The 18,247-nt window shown below is 45.6% G+C and overlaps 1 protein-coding gene and 1 long non-coding RNA gene across 5 annotated transcripts in view; one reads left to right on the top strand and one right to left on the bottom strand.

The window, feature by feature from the left end:
• Positions 1-1,537, bottom strand: part of LOC124990260 (uncharacterized) — a 34,652-nt gene extending 33,115 nt beyond the window's left edge. For both annotated transcript variants that reach the window (XR_007109724.1, XR_007109723.1), the window contains exon 1: positions 543-1,537. This is a non-coding gene — a long non-coding RNA (uncharacterized LOC124990260). The remainder of the gene's footprint in view (positions 1-542) is intronic.
• A 7-nt stretch (positions 1,538-1,544) lies between these two features.
• Positions 1,545-18,247, top strand: part of Grb10 (growth factor receptor bound protein 10) — a 198,334-nt gene continuing 181,631 nt past the window's right edge. For 2 of the 3 annotated variants that reach the window (XM_047560075.1, XM_047560074.1), the window contains exon 1: positions 1,648-1,782. The gene's annotated coding sequence lies outside the window, so the exon portion shown is untranslated. Of the gene's footprint in view, positions 1,783-18,247 lie in introns of all 3 variants that reach the window. The other variant, XM_047560076.1, reaches the window with a different exon arrangement.

Genomic DNA, 18,247 nt, shown 5'->3' with positions numbered 1-18,247 from the left:
CACTCTTAGAAAAAGTACATCAATGTGCAGAAGAGAAAGGGGCCATGGAATGTGGAACTTACCCACAAATGATTCTGAAAAAAATACCATGTCCAAGTGTGTAGAAACTTTCAAATATCTATAAAAGTCCCATGACCTGTCAGGCTTTTGGCTGGAGTAGGCATGGATTTCTGATCAGAGCAGTTTGCATAGCTACAATGTTCAAAGCTTATAAACTTGCAAGTAGTTGACTCAAACAGTTTTCTCTTTAATTTTCTTTTGTGTTCTCTATCTACAATAAGAGTCCTTTGTGCTCCTTTCTTCCAGGAATCTAAGCTCCTTTCACATTATTCTCTCTTGATTTTTATTTTCTGGGATTCTGAACTTGAAACAATGAACAGAAATTTTGGAGAGGCCCATTTCAGTGATACGAAAAGATGACCTTTCATTGATTACATTGGTCTAAGGTGAGAACAACTATTGCTAGAAACAAAAGCTATAAAAAAAAATGCCTAAAAAAGCTTGGGACAATGGATGGTTTTCAATTCTTGCCCTGAACTTACCCGCTACTTGACCTTCGGAAATCACTTGGAGATTCAGTTTCCGGGTCTGTACAGTAGATATCTCCTAGGAATCAACTCAGAGGACCAGAGTGAGGGTTAAAAAGGAGCATTCTTGAATGTTTTGCACAAAGTGTTTGCTCAACGAAGGTAATTTATTGCAATAGGTGTTTTTATAACTCCAAGACCCAGAAAGAGACATAATCATCGTCACACTATCTGTATTGCAACTTTGACAAGATAGAGACATTAAGGATCATATTTATGACAATGGTTTCCATTAATTCCGGAGTCTGTTGAGCAGTCATTTTATGTTCCCGGTATGACCTCTTTGAATCCCGGGACATCACTCTATAGGCTGGCATTATTCCCCCACTTCGAAGATAAGGCCATTGAGGCTCACCAGCATTAAGAAAAAATGAAGGGCTTCTCACTTCGCCCGCACTCCAATACTCACACACAGACGAAGAAACTGAGGCTTGGAGAAGCGAGGCCACAGACTTGACCGCCTGTGAACAAACCCAGGTTGCCTTTCACCGGGCCAGGGACCGCCAGCCGCTGTTCGTTCGCTTCGCCCGCGTTAAAGGATTTGGATTGTACAGTTAACACTTTTTGAGTTTCAAACAATTCGTTTACAAAATGCCTTTCGGGACGGGTCGGATTTGTCTTTCGTTGGGGCAGCCGCCGGAGCTCGGCTGTCGCGGTTCGGTGTCGGGGGATCCCGGGGGCCAGCAGGAGGTGTTCCCGTGCGCTGGCCCGGGGCAGAAGGCTCCGGGCGCGTCAGGCCCCCGAGGCGGCTGGGCCCGCGCGCCCCGCGCCACGCCCTGCGCCCAGGCCGCGGCTCCTCCCGCGCTGGCGGCCGCCGAGCGGTCCGGGCGGCGGCGGCGGCGGGAGGAGGAGCAGGAAAAGCGGCCGGGGGAGGAGGCGGAGGCGGCGGCGGCGGAGGCGGAGGCGGGGAGGGCGGGCGGGGCCGGCCGAGTTTAAAGCCCTTCGAGGGGGTGGGGAGGCCCGGAGGAGGCAGGAAGGGAAGGGAGCTGCTGCCGAGAGGGCGGGCGGGCTTGGCGCTCGGAGACCCGCCGGAGCCCAAAGTTTCCGCGCAGCCCCTGGGCGGCGGCGGCGGTGCGGGACGCCCGGGACAGTCCTGCACGCCGTCTTCGCCCCGAGGGGACCCTGTGCTCGCCGCCCGCTGCGCAGAGTGTCGCCGGCGGCCACGCGGAGGCGGCGAGGAGCGGCGCCGCGGCAGGTACGGAGTTGGGCGGGGAGCGCGGCAGCAAGTTACTTTGTGGTCCGCGCCGCCGCGGGGCCCGGGCGGGCCGGGCGGGTCCCCGCCGTCATTGTCTGCGCGCTGGCCGGCTGCGGCCAGGGACGGCGGGCCCCGCGGAGGCGCAACGGACGGAAGGGCGTCGCCTCAGGGCTGGGGGCTTCTGCACCCCAGGCCCGAGGCGGGCGGTGCTGTGAGGCGGGACCGGGGTTGCGGGTACGCTGCAGAGGCGGCCGGGCGCCCCGCCGGGCTCTCCCCGTTGCGCTCTCGACCCCTGGGGGGAGGTGTGGAGCCCGAGCGTCGCATTCTTGAACCATCTTGTCAGACGCCGGCGGCTCGGGGGTTGGGGCGGGGGCCGCGGTCAAGGCCACGCTCTCGGGGGCCGCCGCCCTGAAGGGTGGGCGCCCAGGCGCCCCTGGAGCCCCGGGTGTTCCTGCTGCGCGGCGGGGCCTCGGCGCGCGCGCCCAGGCGGGCCGGGCAGCGGTGCCAGACACTCCCAAGTCCCGAGCGCGGCCCAGCCTCCGACGGAGGGTTTTTTTTCTTCTTCTTCTTCTTGGTCCTGTGAAGTGACCCTGTTACCCGCCGCTGGGGCCTAACACCAAGTTGAGGGCTCGCGAACTAGCCGCCCGCCAGCCGTGGAAACGTGATAAGAGCGGTACCGTTTGCAGAAGGAAATTTCTGATGCAACTCTCCGCCTTTGCTGATTGCCTCTCCAAACGCCTGCCTGGCGAGGGCCCTTGAGCATGTGCGTTATGGAAATTAGGGTATTCTTTACTTTTTATTGTGTTCGAATTTCTTGGGATTGGAAGAAAGGCGAACTTCTTATAGTTTGCTTTGACGAAACGTTGTGGTAAAGTAGTGGAGCCACAGGTGATTTTTACAGGGGCCTTGATCTTTAGGATGCTTTTGAAAGAATGTTTTCTTGAAAAGGTTTCATTCAAGAGATGCAAAGAAAAGACCAAAACAAGTAGCGCTCGTGAGTAAATATGCGTTATTGCACAACTTTCTCTTTGCTGCTGTTTAAAAGGCCAGGCCCAGAAGACTTTGTTTCACAAAATGCTGATTCAGCTGTTTGGAGCCCCTGAGTTTCAAGAAATGGTGTTCTATTTAACGTTTCTCTCTGTTTTACTAAGAACACATGTTGTTAGCGCAGCAACAGGCATAGACTAGGGTTTACAGCACAATGATGGTAATATTTTAACAAGAGTTGACCTAGAGCTCCTCTTTCCAGGAGAACAGAGAGGTAAAATCTAGATTTTTACAGCAGAGGGGATTCTGACTAAAGTAATGGTGAAGTGTCTTTTAGGAAAGTTTTTACTAAGTAAAAGCCCTGAAATCAAATGTTTTTCCCAGGAATGATCGCTGATGTCCAGGTTTTTCTGTTAAAAATCAAAACTCCAGGATTACTGCACATAATATTTGAGTTTTACTGGGAGCACTTGAAAGAGAAGGGCTGCACAGGCCAATCCCCAGATTACAGGGAGGGAATTTAAGGACAGACAGAGTTACATGCCCAGCAGGCATTGCAGTAACTGAGAAGTGTAGCCACTGATACTTCGGTAGCATTTCACAGTTTACAAGGCACTTTCAAAAGCCTTGTTGCTTTTAATCCACTGTATAGTCCCCCTGATCCCCATTTTACAGGTCTGGAAACCGAGGCTCACGAGGTTAATTGGCATGCCTTAGGTCATAGGGGCTGGCAAATGACAGTACTGTCACCAGAGCCTAAGCTTTGGATTCTTTTTAGTCCTACGTGTATTATGCTTGTGCAAAAGTACATCCACTGCTGAAGGAGAATGGCATGGAGGAAGTATGTCCTGCCAGTCACACAGTTGAACAACTGGGAGGCTCTGGGATGGTTACTTAATCCACCGACTCTCAACCTTCAAGATTAATGCCATATTGACCAAACCATTACCAATATTTATTTTTTATACTTGAATACACATTTGTCTTGGGAAGAAACCTTGATGTCCATGAAGTCATAAGTTTGATATGGTAGTTATGATTACTGTAATTAAAAAAGAAAAACTGCGTACCCCTAAAGTCACCTGTTGAATATCACCTGTGGTCTGCAAGACTTTTGGAACAGTGTTGAATTGGTTAAAATGGTTTTCATCTGTGGACCAGGAAACCAGAGCTGGGCAAGTTCATGGTAGCTAACCGTCTCAAGCTTTGTATGCTATCGACTGCCAGCATTGGAACCCAAGGTAGCCCTGGCCCATTTATAGTGACTGTGTCTGCATCCTGTCAGCCTCTGGAGGAGAAAAGAATAAAGTTAGAATCTAAGTGCTGGCTCAGAACTTTTGATTTTGATGATCTAGCTGGGTCAGAGACTTTAAAATGTATGGAACTCAAACTCCTGACTGAACGAAAAAATCTATCTTCATCTTAGAGCTGAAGAATTTTTTGGTTGGAACAGCTAATAAAAACGAATGCTTTAAAGGTGGCATAAGTTAAGGAATTTATTTCCTTGGAATTTTGTCCACCTTTTAACTACTGGGGAAGAAAAGCCTGCAGGATAGTAGCATGTATTTAGATTGTAAGTGGAATTATGTTGCTAACCTGATAGAACTCAGAGTGAACTGCAGGGAATTTTGAGCCTTTTTCATGGGAGAGAAGCATGTGCATTTGCACATTGACGGCATAATCTGTTAAAGTAGTGTGGAGTTGCATGGACTTGTGAGGAGAAAATATTTACCTTGTCTTTGATTTAAGCACTCAGTTTTATGTTAAAAATTTAAATGAGCTTTTTCTGTTAACGGAGATTTTCTTAAAAATCTATCTTATTTTTTGCTTATCTATAGAAGTTTATTTCCTCCTTTTTCTTGTTTTTCATTTTGATGTTCTGGGTGGATCAGAAAATTTACAATGTATAGAAGCCAAACCACTACTTCAATAAAGACATCTATTGTGCCTTTAGCTTCATCTTAGAGTTTTAGAATTTCTTGGATTCTTAAGCATTTCTTAAGGAGAAACCTTAGGGCACTGAATCTAGACTTTTTTTTTTAATATAAGCATTTAAAGCTAGAAGTTTCCCTCTAGGTACTGCTTTGGCTGCATCCCATGAGTTTTGATGTTGCATTTGTTATTTTCTAATAAAATTCAATTCACAAGAATGGGAGAATATGGAAGAAATTAGGTAGTCAAACTGCGTGGTGGGGCTTGGCAATCAGGTGCTTTGGGATCATGGGTGTGTTCTTCAGGATGTGCACAATAATGGGTGTATGACTGCTCTGATATATTTAAGCACTTGATGGTACTGAATTTGTGTTAATATTATTTGAGCAGTACACTTTTAGGGGGCTCTATCTGTTCTCCCTCCTGGTTGGAAACCTTACTTCTGGCTGCCCTCCCAGACTCTGAAGAGCAACCTTTCCTACCACTTTTCTTTTGGAGGCTTTTGTCCACGTTCCTAGTGAGCACAGGACCTGTTCACTGTGCGTACAAAAAAAAAAAAAAAAAAGGGAAGGTTAAAACCATCTGCTCACTCATGGAAAGACAGACCAAGAAGTTATTCTTTAATAATGGAATGAAAAATGGTGTGATTATCCTTTGAGATGTCAGCAACAAAAACCATTTCTTAGGGTTATCAAAAATCATCTCAGAGGTGGAAATGAGTGGTTCTGTTTTCTGCTTTTGGCATATAGACAATAAGGAGATTTGCCTTCTTCCTATTTTAGAGTATTAATATTTTTCATTCATCTACTTTATATATGAATTTTCCTTGAGCAGATCTTAAATTCAAAGAGCTTTTTACTTGTGCTGCATCTAGCAACACAGTAGACTTTTTATTGTTAACATTTACTTGTGTGATGGGAATAGGTACTGGATTGGGGGAAGGGGATAGCCTTTCCCATCATATTCTTCCTCTTTGTTATTTGACCAAGGCAGCAGTGCACACTAACCATTCCATGAGGCACATTGCCTCAGTTGGACTCTTGGTTTCCCATTTACAAGTCTGGTGAGACTGAAAAAGTTAATTAACCTCATTCGTAGAACAGATGTTATAGGAATGTTCAGATCTAAGTGTTATCATGAAAGTAGAATGACAGATTTGTGTGAGTGATAGGCGCAGTGCATGGCACACAGTGACTTTGGTGGCGATGCTTCGCAGTACTGTACAGTCTCACCTTACAGTAGTTTGTGTGCTTGATCACTTGCTTTCTCTTCATTTCTAAAGTGCTAGAAAGGGGACTCTGCTCTTCGTAGTTCTGTCTTGCTGTGCTTTGCACACATTCATTGTGCAAAACCTTGTTGAATTGATCTGAACGTTCTATGGGCCACTGTCACTGTTAAGAATCTTTTTATTGACTATGTTTAGCATGGCAGTTTGAACTCCTCACAGGTAGGATGCTAAGATCAAAGAGAGGTGATGGATCGTAGACTTCACTTTGCTGAAAACCATTTGAAACAGATAATAGTGTATAACAGGCATCAAAAATTGGTTCCCTGTGACCTGTAGCAAAAGATGCAAAGACCCCTGAAAGGCACGAGCTCAACTGGCTGCAGTGTTGGGTGAACAGAAAGATCTTTCATGGAGCCTGTGGCATTTGTCTTTGGGCCCCTGAGGTTGGTGTCTAGCCAGGAATGAGATGAGCATGAGCCACTCATCTTGGACATACTGACCATGCCTTTGGGGAGTGCCTTTGAATCCCATCCAAGGACTGTGCTGGTGGGCAGCCCCACTCCTCCCTGAAGTCCTAGCAGTGTTTGAGCCAGTAAAATGGTCCTGGGCACAAGCAGCTGCTAGCTTACCGACTAACATGAGCTACTAAAGCACATGGCATGGAAAGAGCTCAGTGCATATCACTCCTGGTTGTGTAGGCACTCCAACCTGAACTCTCTTTAATATAAAAACCTTAATATTATTACAAATCTAATACAGTTTGAGAATCTCTAATCTGAAAACCAGGATTCCAAAATGTCCCCAACTTTTTGAGTGGCAAGTTGATACCATAAATGGTAAATTCTACATCATGAAACTTTGTTTCATGCACAGAATTAGTAAAAAATATTGTATTTAATTATCTTTAGACCATGTGTATGTGGTATATATGAAATATAAATGAATTTCATGTTTAGATTTGGATTCCCTCCCCAATATTGTGATCAGATATTCCAAAATCTGAAAAAAACAAAAAAACAAAAAACCAAGCAAATCTAGATCTAAAACAGTTTTGGTACCAGGCATTTTAGATAAAGAATACTACCCAGAGCAATAATTTTAGGATTCCCTGCCAGAAGAAACTTCGAGTGATGAAAACCTGCTATGAGTTGAATGACTTTTAAATGTTTGTACAGTACCCTCTGCTTGAGCACAGTGCCCTGCATTGAATCTGGGGCTCTGCTTGGGAGTACTGCCCTTAGAAGGTCTTTGTGTTGGGAAGAAGGTGGAACTGGGTGAGTCCACTGGCCCTTAGATTGTCCTGAATGGGCTGGCTTCAGGCAGAGGCTGCTGCTCTCCTTGCCACCCTGGCAGCGTCACCTGGCCCAGCACAGGCTGTGGCGTGTTCCCTGAGAGCCTCCACGTTGCCATTTCTAGGGAGCTGCCTGTTCTCTTCCAATGAAAATTGTGTGGGTCTCACAGAAACTGCTCCAGGATGTTCCTAGAGATATGAGAACATTATGCGCCATGGCCTGCATCTCCTTATTGGGATGGTAGAGCCTAGGAGGAGGGAATAAAGCAAAAAGAGAAGCTCCTTGCTTCCTTCTTGGGTCATCCCCAACTCCAGGCCTTGCCTGCCCTCCCTACCTTGCACTCTGGGGCCTTCAGACTGTGAGGGGATGCAGACACACACCCCTGTTGTGGCCCTCCTTCCCCAGCTGAGGCACTGTCTCCACTACATGAATGTGTGCCGTGTTCATCTGGAGGGGCACCTGGCTTTGTAATTCCTTGACTTCTAGACTGTTTTTTCAATTTATTTTTAAATTAGTGATAGAGGGACATAGTTTAAGGAGTCAAATAATTCCCAAGAAGTAACCGGGATTATCAGCATTTTTTCCCCATGTTTACCTTTATATTTCTAAACAGAGGCAGAGATCTGAAATAATGTATTACAATTCCTTTCAATCTGCCCCCATTCCACTGTCACTCTAGTACAGCCGGGGTTTTCACATACTTATTTAACTTCCCTCCATGCAGGATGAGGTTTCGCCCTATTGCCATATCCTATGCTTACTTTGCCAGTCTCCCTTGGTAAATTTGTCGAGATCATTATGCAGAGAGGGGACAGTATCCTAAATGCTGTTCATATCTGAGCCATATAGTTAGTATACAGTGAAACTTTTTTTTATCTTATAGGATATTTTGTTTTCTCCTGGAGTTGTTTCTGCTTACGTGTTTTTATTCACTCCCCCCAAACTTACACAGTTATATGAATCTCAGAAGCATTAGGTAATCTGCTGGTTTTATCTTTGCAAGCAGTCTTCCAGGTGCCCTTTGGAACGGTCACTCTGAAGGCACCCTGCACAGCTGTCATCTTGGAATCTTTCATCTCCATCATCCTGGAAATGCCCTTTGCTTTTCTTTTAGATTTCATGACTTGCTCTTGCTTCGTGTATTCCCCAAATTTGGAAGTACACAGGATGTAAACTTTGAGACCTAGCATGTCTGAAAATGTTCTAATTCCGCAGTTAATGATTTGCCTGAATATAAGTTTCTAAATTGGAGAGTTTTCCCTCAAAAAATGTGAAGGCCACCTACTGTCTTTAGGCAGCATGGGGTTGAGAATAAAGTTCATTTGATTTTTGATTCTGGGTAGGAAAGAACACCAAAGTGTTTCTTTTTATTTTTTGGCTTTGGCTTTTGTTTTGTTTGTTTCGTTTTGTTATGGTAGAAGCTTCTAGGGTATTCTGTGTGTGTGTATATTCTGAAGTTCCTTGAAGATGTGTCTTGTTGGGTCTGCATATATTATGCAGGGTGTTGAGGTTCCTTTCAAATTGGAAACTCAAATCTCTCTGTTTTTTTTTTTTTTGTTTGTTTGTTTTGTTTTGTTTTGTGGTACTGGGGAATCCTACCCAGGGCCTCATGTAAGCCAGGAAAGCATTATACTGCTGAGCCACATCCCTAGCCCTCTTTCTGGTCTTGAACATGTTTTTGAGTAAAATCTTTAATTTCTTTTTTTCCCATTTTCCTCTTTTCTAAAATGGCTATTTAGTTGTTAGCCTTCTGGACTGGATCTCTTACTATTTTACTCTGCTGTTCTCTATTTGTTGTATTGTTTCAGGTTTTGGATTATATCCTTAATTTGACTTTTTTAACCTTCCTATTTGATTTTAAGTTTCTATTAATATTTTTAATTTCTAAGAACCTTTCTATTTCTTCTTTGATTTTTTTTTTCTTAATAGATTTTAGTTCAGAGCCATTTTAGGTTCACAGTACAATTGCCCAACCTCCTGTGATCTCCCCCACTATGGCAAATCCTAAACCAGCATGGTTACAGCCAGTGAGCCCATGTAACACATTTTTAACACCAGAAGGAAATATTCTTTTTTTTTTTTTTCAATGGCATGAGATTCCTTTTTCCATAGATATAATAGCTCCTTTTATCTCAGTTGGAGAGACTTTTTTTTTTTTTTAAACTTTTCATGCGTAGTTTCTTCTCTTCAATTTTAAACTTTTCTTTTTACTTTTCTGCTTGTTTGTGTCTGGCTTACCTGGAAAGCAGACCTATGGCAAACACTTGTGTGCTTGAAGAAGGGTGGGAGAGCTGGGGGAGGGGGGCAGGAAGAAGGGATACTGCTGAGCGGCACTGCATGGAACTCAGTGAAGCTGCCAGGGTTCCAGTGTGGGCTTGACTTGTGGTAGGAACTTCTGATCCTCAGGACAGTCTTGAGGAGGGGGCAGGAGCAGAAGATGTATCTTCTATCAGTGGCCCTTGTCATGGTCCAGGGGTGTATCTGTGCTGCTGTATTGCTAGTCTGTGGAGCCTGGTGGGCAGGCACCTAGTGGTTCCCATGAAGGGAACATGGGAACCCTGGGAGGAGCATGCTCTGCAATGGGGAAAGCTGGACAGGGCCCAGAGAGGTGAGGCCCACAGCTCACCTGTGGGAAGTTGGAAGTCTTCTATCCTGTGAGCCCTTTGTGAGTGGGGTCTTTGACTGATGGACAGATGCTTAGCTGCCCAGTTATGTGGAGGAGACACCCATGATTTCAGGTTTCTTCTCCGTGACTCTGAAAATCCTTGTTTGTTCCTTCTGAAGTGAGGCTCAGGGAGGTAACCCTTGACCGACCAGTTTTCTGTCTAGAACCAAAGAACTGAATGAACCTGCTGACCCAGGTCCAGAGACCTGTCTCATTGATTCTAGAAAAGAGGCCCCTTCACTTACCTGTCTGAGGGAGTCAGGGAGAGGGCTTGTGGTCTAACTGTTGATTAGACTTCTAATTCATCCTCTTATTTTGAATGTTGCCTTCCCTCCAACTCTGATGATAGTTCTAATTTGTGAGATTTTTCTGGACTTCCACTGGGTATATCAAACTTTTTCTATTTTATGACTTAGCTTTCAGCTCTTATACATTCCTCAGTCAGTTACCCCTGGACCATGAGTTTTGTTATCTTCAAAAGATTATCTTACTTTGTCCTAGCAGAGTGAAATACACGTCCAGTAGGTCATTAGGTACAAACCCGGCCCAATGTTCCTTGCTAACAAAAGACCATTTCCCCCTTGTTCTTCCTACATCTAGGAAGAGCTATATTGAGCTAGGTTCTTTTTTTTTTTAATTAGGGAAGAGTGTTATGGAAGACCTTTGTATGATGTAAATAGCCTAGGAGCTGCAGGATGGGTATTGATGTTCAGCCAAAGGAGTTCACCCTCCAGACAGAACAGCTAAGCAGGGAGGCTTGGGGACAGCTAGGCCACCTTTGTGGTGTTGACTGCAGAGGTTGGGTGGAGTCACCATATCAGAATTGCAGACAAGCCTCCAGTGAATCTGGTGTACAGAAGGAACACAGATTCTCCCTGCCAGCCCCTTTCTTGGGGCCTTAGGTGAGGTATGACATCTCTCTATACTTGAGTCTTAATAGGATCTCAGGGTTGGATTCTGTGCTTCCGTCTGCCATTTTATTCCTTGTGATGTTCACTCTGCAACAACTCCACTTAGAGGGTGCCCAGTTGAAGTGAAAAGCCTTCACACCTTATGTGATTATAATGCAGTGCCTCCAGGAGCAGGCAGGAGCAGGCTAGGCTATTTGTGGTCCGCAGGATTGAGAGAAGGGCTTTTTACCCTTTGATTCGGGTTTAATGCTCTGTTAGTGTTTTCTCTCAGAACCTGCCTCAAATATGCTTTTGTTTGATCGACTTTACAATATTGGAATCTCGTGGTCCTGACCACCTTTGAACCTCGGCTCCCTGGGGTGAACATCCGTAGTTTCCACAGCCTCTTACTCTGGTGCAGTTAGGGATTGGAGCTGGCCTCTGAGCCTGCTGGATTTGGGCAGCTTTTCTGCTGTTTTGCACACAGTGCCCAGACCGGGTTTTCGAAGCTCCCTGCTCCCTTTGTAGATGCGAATGTAGCGTAGCATCTCAGTTTCATAATCCATTGCCTGCTGTTGGCTGTCACTGTCTTCCTTATATCTACAACTTCTAGCTTTTTCTACCATGTTCTGTGTTAGGGGAGATTGTAAAATCTACTGCTCTGAGACCTTGTTAAAGTCACAAACAGTATCTCCAAACCTTCTTTTCTGCTCCCTTTATTGCATGATTGTGTTTATATACAATTGACTTTCTCTGTTCATGTGTTCTGTCTGCATTCACAAATTCAAGCAACCATGGGTTGAAAATATTTTTAAAAAATCGCATTTCTATTGAACATGTACAGACTTTTTCCTTTATCATTATCCCTACACAATATACTATAACTGTTTACATAGCAGTTACATTGTATCAGGTATTATAAGTAATCAAGAGGTGAATTAAAGTATAAAGGATAAGCACAGGTTATATGCAAATATGACTTCATTTTATATAAAAGACTTGAGCAATCACGGATTTTGGTATCAGTAGCGGTCCTGGAATCAATCCCTTGAGGATAGTGAGGGATGACTGTGTGTGTGTGTGTGTGTGTGTGTGTGTGTGTGTGGGTGCGCGCGGGCGCGCGCGCGTTTGTGTGAAGTCACAAATATCTCCCGACCTTTTTTGCTTCCTTTGTTGCAGGTTCGTGTGTGTGTGAGTGTGTGAGAGAGAGCGAGAGCGAGCGAGCGAGCGAGCGAGCGAGATAGTGACTACTGCATAGCATAGCAGATGCTTGATATACAGTATCTATTATTTTCCTTACTAACTCTTAATTTAAATGGAACCCTACTTTTTCGTTGATGTCCAATAGCGCTATGCCTGTGGCTTCCAGAGAAAGCCTCTTCCTTCCTGGTTGTTTTTGCTCTGACATTTTGAGTAAGGGTCGTGAGACGAAAGTGAGCTTGGAAACACAGAACTAGCTGGCCCTGGTCACTCAGCCCTCCCTCCCCCCCATGCGGTTCAGGACAGTGGTTCTGCTGGTAGCGTGTCTGACTTATCGGGGACCCACCACTCAGCCCAGTGCTCCGAATCTGGTTTAACGGGTGGATACGGAGGACTTTCGGCGTCATGAGAACGGCCAGCGTACGTGTTTTGCCCATCAGGGCGGAGGGGGCCTGTGGGGGAGGGGAAGAAGCAATGCTGGGAGCAAGAGGTTCTTCAGGGTTGCCATGAGAACCAGGGATCCGGGGATTGGGCAGCTGAGGGCCCCCGCTGGGGCTCGGGGCGTGGCTGCGTCACATGGGTTTGGTCCTGGGGTTCCCATAGTGCGCAAGGACCCAGCCGCGTCCCTGTCCTTAGCGGTGTCCGGTCTCCTGGAAGCCGAGGAGTGCGGTCGTGGACAGGGGTCCAGCTAGGCTGGACTGGCCTCCCGGCACCTGTGCAGTGATGGGGGTGGGTCCAGTTGGGCATGTTCGGGAGGCGGGGTGGTATAGCACCCTTGCCGGGATGGCGTACCCGGAGGCGGCATTGGTTCGCCTAGCGTGTTAGCGCGCGTTCGCCTGGTGTTCGCCGTGCCTTCGGCCCTCCGATTTGGTTTTCTGCGCTGCAGGCCCCTGGTCGGGGCGGAGCTGTGGAGAACTAGCGCGAGCCGCGTGTCCGAGCGCTGTCCATGCGGAGCGCTGTCCACGCGCCGGGCAGTGCCGGGCGCCGGAGCCCTCCCCGGGCCGGTGGCGCGCACGCAGCGACCCCGTGCGGCAGAGGCTGCGGTAGCGGGTTCTCCAGGTACGCAGGTGGGCTCTCCCATCGGGGATATCATCGGGGGGCTGGGGGTAGGGGATAGAAGCCAAGGTCACAGTGGTCAGTCGGAAAAGGTCAGCGCTGCGTGTTGCGAAAAGGCCCTAGCGGTCGGTAGTTCGCCGCGAGCTCGCGAACGCGAATGGCCGGCGGTCTCGGCCGCGCTGTACCGTTGCCGGCTGCCGGCTCGCCTGCAGTCCGGGATCGCGAGAACCTCTGTTGATGTTAGCTGTAGGACAGTATTATGTAACCATTTTTAATCTTAATTGCTTAATATTATGTAACAAGTAATAACTGTCCCCATAAAAACCTGTAACAGGAACTCGGAGATATCTCATCCGCTATCTCTTAGCCAAGTGGTGGGTAGCAGTGTGGGAACCAGCTTGGGAAATGAGCAGATACGGGCATCCGGGGTAACTGGACCTGTTTTCTCTGTTAAAAACAGAATGCCAAGGTCTGCCTGGATGTCTTTTAAACCTTGATGGCGTATAGTTTGGTCTAAAAGCCTTGGTTAAACACATTTTTTAATATTGCATCTTTAGCCATGAAAACCCCTGCTCTATTGAAGGAAAATATCAATTAATGAGCATTGGTGTGATGAAGATATTGTCATAGGTTTTACGTTTTTGTTGGAGTTCAACAAATTGACCATATGTACTCGTCGGTCTTCCTTGCCCTCCATCTTCAGAAAAATAGATCACCTGTTTACACGTTGACTGTCCCTTTCATCAGCTGCCATTTTTCTGTTGATGGCAGGAGTCCTTGCCAGTGTATTGATAGGAGGCCTGGGCAGAGGAGTCGACACACAGGTAGCTGTTGGCTGGGGAGACCACTGTCTAAACTAACAGTCTCATTCCTAGTCCAGTGAGTAAAAAGTGGGTGTTTTTTTCGTTTTTTCTTTTCTTTCTTTCTTTCTTTCTTTTTTTTTTTTTCCTTTTTTTTTTTTTTTTTTTTTTGGTCATCGTTCTCTTTTAAGTCTGAAACGCAGTGAATGACTGCAGGGATTTTGACCTGTTGGTCAGGGAGCTCGGGTATTGCCTTTATTCTACTGCTTGTCTCTGTTTTTTGGCTTTTTAGCATTGTTGGCTGTACTGTCCCTGTTTGCAGTGGGAACCCAGCCCTTGTATTTCCCCTTTACCCATGGCCTCCTGTGCTCAGCATATTGGGTGGGGGCAGGGTAGAGGGGCTTATTTCTCTCTCTCTTTTGTTAGTCCACAGAAGAAAGGTGATAAAAGACACTTCATAGTCAAGATTCCAGGCAACTCTGTGTTGAAGCACAGTTTAATTGTAGGGTAGGGTGTGATATCATGGTGTGGACTTAGGGTTGAATCCCTGTTGTGCTTGTTGTCCCTTCTTGTATCTGGACCTGTGCAACAGGAATAATAGTTACTGCCTTGTAGGATTAGGAATGTTGTATGCTAACTGTGGAAGAACACAGTAAATGGAGTTAATGGCAATTTCACTACCAGTTTAAAGTGGGTGGGAAAGTTCCAGATTGGTAGAATAAAAATGTGAGTTATTTTTATTCCTAAATCCTCTCCTAAGGATTTCCATCACCAGTTACTCCTCCAGCCCTCATGTAATTACCACCCAGAACTGGGCTTCTGAACTTTCAGAGAACACTGCATCTTTTGAATTTTAGAATTAGGTGACATTTAGGCGACAGTCTAAATTCACTGACGTTCAACCCTTGTGGCCCCACAAAAGCCAGGCAGTTTCTTGCAGTATGTACTTGTGACTTAGTAAGAATATTTTAGGAAACTCCCTTGCACTAGAACAGTTTTATATTCCTTTCAGGCTTGGGAAGCAGTACTCTGATAATGCCCAGGTGGAAGAATGTGTGGGAAAGACCAGAGACATCAAAGTGTGCCCTGAACGCCCGCTGCTTAATACTTATCTTTGGGCCCCTCTTGGCTCTTTGCTACTTATTTTCTAGGCCCAGGAAATGTCATCCACCATTTCTATGAGGCACACCAGGTGATACTTAACAGGCACAAAGCTGGGGAAGCGATGCTATGTTCTTGGCCTTGGAACCAACCCGGTTTCTGGTGATTAGGTCGGAAAGTTGGCAGCTCCTGTCTGGTGGAGTTGTTGCCTGACTGGAGGGACAAGGGCAGAATGACGGGTGGCGTTGAGGCAATCTGAGCCCTGTGGCCCCTGTGAGGTCTGGGAACATGTGTCAACAAGAGGCCTTTGTGTGGGCTTTCTTATTCACTCTTCCATCAGACTTAAAAAAAGAAGTTGGCTCAGTCCCCAGGGCTCCCCCAGCTCCACCCAGTGCAGGAGAGTGAGAAGCAAGTCTGGCAGTTGGCGTGGCCACTCATCCAAAATTGGCGCGGTGGATTGTATTTACTCGTATTTCATAGAATTCGTTACCCAGGGTCCCTGATTTTTGGCTTTACGATGGTGTGAAAGCAATACACATTCAGTAGAAATTGTTCTTTGAATTCAGAATTTTGTTATTTTCCCGGGCTAGCAATATGTGCTACAATCCTCTGTTGCGATTCTGGGTAGTGGCAACAAGCTCCTGAGGGGAAACAACTGACAGATACCCTAGTGTACTGAATTGCTATGATTCTCCACGGGTAGGTTTCTTAACTGCGTTTCAACTTACAGTATTTTTAAATTATGATGGGGTTATATTTCAGTAAACCTTTTTTTTACTTATTTGTTATCAAAGTAGTACTGGTGGCTTGAGACTGGAGTTATTTGCATTTGTCACTCATGGCCCTGCAGTTCCAAGCAGTGGTTTAGCACTTAGGTGGGGTGAGAACTGCAGGGAGCGCTCTGACAGCTTTTGACAGGGACTCCTCCTGTAGTCACTGGAGTTGTCTGAGGCTGTCTCCTCAGCCTGTTCTTACCCTACTGAGATTGAAAATACAAAAACCTTTCATTGTGTAGGAAGGGACAGTGAGCAGAAAGATAAATTCACCATCCCCTGCTTATCCAAAGGAGATGTGTTCTAAGACCTCCAGTGGATAGCTGAAACTGCAGATAATATTGATGTTAGTCAGTTTTCCATTAGTGTAACAAATACCTGAGATAATCACCTTTTTTAGGTGATTATCTCAGTCTCATGACTCATGGTTCATGAGTTCAAGGTTTCAGTTCATGGTCACTTGCTCCTGTTGCTTTTGGACCTGTGGTAGCACAGTACATCATGGTGGGGAATTCATGGTGGAATAGAGCTGCTCATCTCATGGCATCTGGGAAGCAGAGGGCAGGGTGGGGTAAAGGGTGGGGTGGGGAGAGGCTGGCATTCCACAGTGTCCTTCAAGAGCACGACCCCAGTGACCTAAAAACTCCCACTAGGCCCCACCCTGTAATGGTTTCCAACATATTCCTGTAGGGCCAAACTGAGGACTAAGCCTTTAATGTGTGACCCTTTGGGAGACATTCCAGATCCAAGCTATCGCACTACTGAGATTAACAACAACTGCTAATAAAATAGAATATTATAACATTGTACTGTAATAAAAATTTGCACTTTGGGACCATTATTAAGTAAAATAAAGGGTTACTTGAACACAGACACTGCAATGCCCCAACAGTCAGTTTGATTACTCTTATGGCTACTAAGTGATTTAACAGGTGGATGTTAAATTTATACGGTGTGGATATGCTGGACAAAGAAATGATTCAAATCCTGGGTGGGAAGGAGCAGGACGGCACAGGATTTCATCACGCTTCTCATGCAAGTTAAAACTGATGAATTGTTTATTTCTGGAATTTTCCACTTAATATTTTCAGTCGTTGGTTGACCGCAGATAACTGAAACCTCAGAAATTGAAACCATGAGTAAGGAGGGACTATTGTAATGATATTCATATATATTTTTAAACTTATTTATTTTCTTGAAGCACATTTCGGGTTGGATGTAAGTTAAATATTAACAGTGTTTGAAAATAGTGCTTCTTAAACTTTAATATGCATGTGATTCTCCTGGGGGTCATGTTAAAAAGCAGCCTAAGTAGGTGTGGTGTGGGACGTGAAATTATGTTTTTCTGACTGGCTTTATGGTGATGCCTGTACGGCTAATTAGTGACCGAGGCTTTGTGTAGTAAGGTCTGAATGTCCTTTCCTCCATTTTATCCTTGGTTTCTTTTTCTCTAGAAATTCTCTGAACAGGTCACTTCACTCTTTAGGAATTTTTACCAACATGTTTCCTGTGATTAGCTCTCCATTGACATTCCTAAGTATGTCCATACTTTATTCCAATTATAAATATTTGCACATTATCCTGCTTTTATATTAACTTGGGTGCCTGTGGGTTTTATTTGGTGATTTCTCTTTTGTTTAGGATGGTAGAACGTTTAGAAACGTCTAAAACGTTTTGAACAGATTGAGAAGCCTTCCCTGCCTGCCTTTAAAAATATAGGATTTGCAGCTGGGCTCAGTGGTGCAGTCCTGTAATCCTAGCAATTTAGGGGGCCAAGGCTGGACGATCGCAAGTTTAAGGCCAGTCGTGGCAACTTAGTGAGGCCCTGACTCAAAAAATAAAAGGAACTGGGGATATAGCTCAGCGGTAAAACACAGGACTGCTGCTGCTGCTGCTGCTACTCCTTCTCCGACTCCTACTAAGAATTATTTGTGTTCACATTGAGCTTGAGTACTCTAAAGCCTCATTTTTTTGGAGGCCCCTGCTCGGTGCCTCCACATCTCAGGTTACAGCGTGGAACTAGGAAGGGCCTTCAAGCTGGGAAGAGAAACAACAAAGATGTCCCAGGGAGGCTGCCTTCTGGGGCCCTTGTACTGTCTTGTGTCAGCATGATCTTTTTCGTGCCGTGTAAGGTAGAGTTGGTTGTCTGATTATTTCTCTTTTAGGGGAGGTGGCATTAAATTAGCTTTCCTTTTACTTGTATCTGTGGGTCTGTGTTCTCTGTGTAAAGTTGCACTCCGTGGATCACTTCTTCTTAGTGTCACCTTTTGAAACATTCTACCAAAATCCTTCCTTAGATAATAAAGACACATGCCTTCTAGTCTGGGTGTTCAATGAATGAGTTGATGGGTCTCATGGAACTCTGGACCCTATTCCTTTGACATCTCTTAACAAGAATTTTCCTAGTCATGTTGCCATGTTAGACAACTTAGTGCTTCTTCAGGGTTAATAGATGCACACAAAATAATCACCCATAGCCAAGGAAACTTGGAAATGGTGGGTTAAAGTTGGTTTCTTCATGGCAGAACTGTTGAGAAAATT

The sequence above is a fragment of the Sciurus carolinensis genome, chromosome 8 (genome assembly GCF_902686445.1).
Source record: "Sciurus carolinensis chromosome 8, mSciCar1.2, whole genome shotgun sequence".
Classification (NCBI taxonomy): domain Eukaryota; kingdom Metazoa; phylum Chordata; class Mammalia; order Rodentia; family Sciuridae; genus Sciurus; species Sciurus carolinensis.
Note: the sequence above shows the minus strand (reverse complement) of the source record. Positions and strands in the feature narration are given on the sequence as shown.